The sequence below is a fragment of the Panthera pardus genome, unplaced genomic scaffold (genome assembly GCF_024362965.1).
Source record: "Panthera pardus isolate Hobbes unplaced genomic scaffold, ASM2436296v1 HiC_scaffold_25, whole genome shotgun sequence".
In the NCBI taxonomy this organism is placed as follows: Eukaryota; Metazoa; Chordata; class Mammalia; order Carnivora; family Felidae; genus Panthera; species Panthera pardus.
The window spans coordinates 73,225,439-73,227,961 of NW_026526821.1; the positions used below are offsets into that span (position 1 = coordinate 73,225,439).

The window sequence follows — 2,523 nt, forward strand, 5'->3', positions numbered from 1 at the left end:
TGGCTCAGTGCTCAGAATGGCCATAAAGAATAGAGGCTGACAGGGGTGTCTGGGTGACTCAGTTGGTTAAGCAATGGACTCTTAATTTAGCTCAGGTCATTATCTCACAGTAGTGAGCTCAAGCCCCATGTCCCTCTCTGGGATGAGTGTGGAGCCTGCTTGAGATTCTCTCTCTCCCTCTCTCTCTGCCCCTCCCCCACTTGCACTCTCTCTTTCTCTAAATAAATAAATAAACGTTAAAAAAAGAGTGAGAATAGAGACTGACACCATTTGTCAAGCAAACACTCTATTTTATTGGAAGTCCACATATACACATACATTTCACTTTACAAAAAAAGCATCTATCTGGATCTCTTGCTTCCCTCTAATTCAATATAGGAGGGTTCTAAGGGAAATAAGAGGACAAGGTCCCCCTTCCAAATGCTGGGGCTGCCCTGTGCATCCCCAGGCCCCTGGCCCCATCCACAAGAGGTGGGGTTAGTGGAAACCCCGCTGGCAGCCAGCATGGGGCACCCAGAGCCTATCCAGAGCCCTCATCACCAGCCAGGACCATGAACACACTGAGCCCTAGTTGGACACAGAGACAGGCACCTGACTCAGGAGGAGGAGACAGGGTACCCGGGTGGTTGTGGTCAGCCTCACTCAGGGTCAGGGTCAGGGTCAGGGTCAGTGACAGTCTGGGCTTCAGTCCCAGCTCCTCCTCCTCCAGGTAGCGCTATGGAGGCCAGGCCTTGAAGAAGTTAGAAATGTAGCTAACGGTGAGGCCAGCCACCAGCATCCCCTGCAGGAGGCCAACAAGGACATAACTCGATTGGTGCTTATGGTCAGACACATGGCTGTAGTCAACATAGGGTGCAAAGGCCATGAGGAAGAACTGCACTGTGGGCCCCAGAAGCTGTGCTCACTTAGGGCAGAGCCATGTCTGCCTGTGCATAGAGCACCACAAACATCCCAAAGGAGGAGTGTCCAGAGTAGAAAGACATTCTGGACTCGGTGATGTTACTAGGCTTTCCCTACACATCTTCTCCATATGCAGGTAGACAGAGCAGTTGAAGTGGCTCAAGTCAGGGTCACACTTAGCCAGGAAGTTGGGCCACAGATGGCCTATCATGACCTTGGCCAGGTCTGCCAGTGACTGACTCATTGCAGCCCTAAACAGGAATTTTCTCAACACCTTATAGAAGTCAGCCACTCTGTTGTTGAAGTTGGAGTGGGAATAGAGGCAGTCTGTGTGCACCAGGCAGGCCTCCTTGGTTGAGACAAGGATGATGGTGGCTGTGATGGTGACCTCTGGCCATGAACTCGTGGGTGATGGTGTCTGGACAGTAGGCATACCGGATGGAGTCTTCTCTGCAGTAGAGGCCATGCTTATATGGAGCGTTCACAAGAGTCACGATGGCAAAAGGCAAAGAGGCCCCATTCCATGCCACCTCCGTGACCCCCGATGCCAGTCCCAGTGCATCCCATAGCACCCTGACCAGCCACAGGGTCACATGGCTGCTGAGCCAGTAGTATATGCTTTATACATATTTAAAACCAAATGGAATTTAAAACTCTGGTATCTGTAGAACAATGAACAAACCATACTTATTCATTAAACATGTATTTCCATTAGAAGTATGTGCCAGGCAATGTGTTAGGTGTGTAAGAACTAGGTATACAGTGGGAGAAAAGATAAACTTGCTTCAGAAGATGGCAGAGGAGGAAGATCCTGAGCCACCTCTTCCTACAGACACACCAAGGCTACAACTTCATACAGAACACCTTGCTCCGAAAAAACACCTGCAGACAATTAAAAAAACAGTGGTGCTGGTAGGCACCGCTTTTCTTGCCCTCCTTCAGCCTTCCTGGCCAGACACTGGTAGGCACCAATTCTGACACTCTCCATCACCTTGTTAGCACCACTGGCTCTGCCCTGGCATTCCCCTGTGGACCCATTCTGCCCAACATGCCCACTGTAGGTGCCCCTCCAAAGAGGCTCCCATCCTGCCACACCCAACAGGCGGCCTTGGCCAGGACCAGTACCCCTCAAAGGTGACACCTGCCCCAGAGAGGAAGAGCAACAGTAATGGCCTGGCCTCATGGTCGGACCATACCATGGGCTAACCCACCTACCCTCATGCCTACAGCAGCCATAACTGGGCCTCTAAGCTGTCCAGGCCAGGGTCAGCCCTGCCCACCAGTGTGCCTGCAGCAATCAGCCCAACCACAACAGGAGGGCTCATGCAGCCCATATAGGAAACACTCCTGGAATGCTTTATTCTGGTGACTGGGAGGATTGGGCTTCTGGGCCCCACCAGACTCCTATGTAAGGCCACCACCTTCGAGACCAAGAAACATAGCCAACCTACCTAATACATAGGTATCAACAGTACGAGTCAGACAAAAAAAAGAGACAGAAGAATATGTTCCAAATGAAAAAAAAAGAAGACCGAAAAAAAAAGAAGACCAAAAAAAAGAAGACCATGGAAAACAAAACAAAACAAAAAAACCCCCACAAACAACAACAACGACAAAAACCTA

The 2,523-nt window shown here is 50.3% G+C and overlaps 1 pseudogene; it reads right to left on the minus strand.

Moving 5' to 3' along the window:
• Positions 1-596: 596 nt before the first annotated feature.
• On the minus strand, positions 597-2,225 carry LOC109269072 (phospholipid phosphatase 2-like; annotated as a pseudogene).
• Between the last annotated feature and the right edge of the window lie 298 nt (positions 2,226-2,523).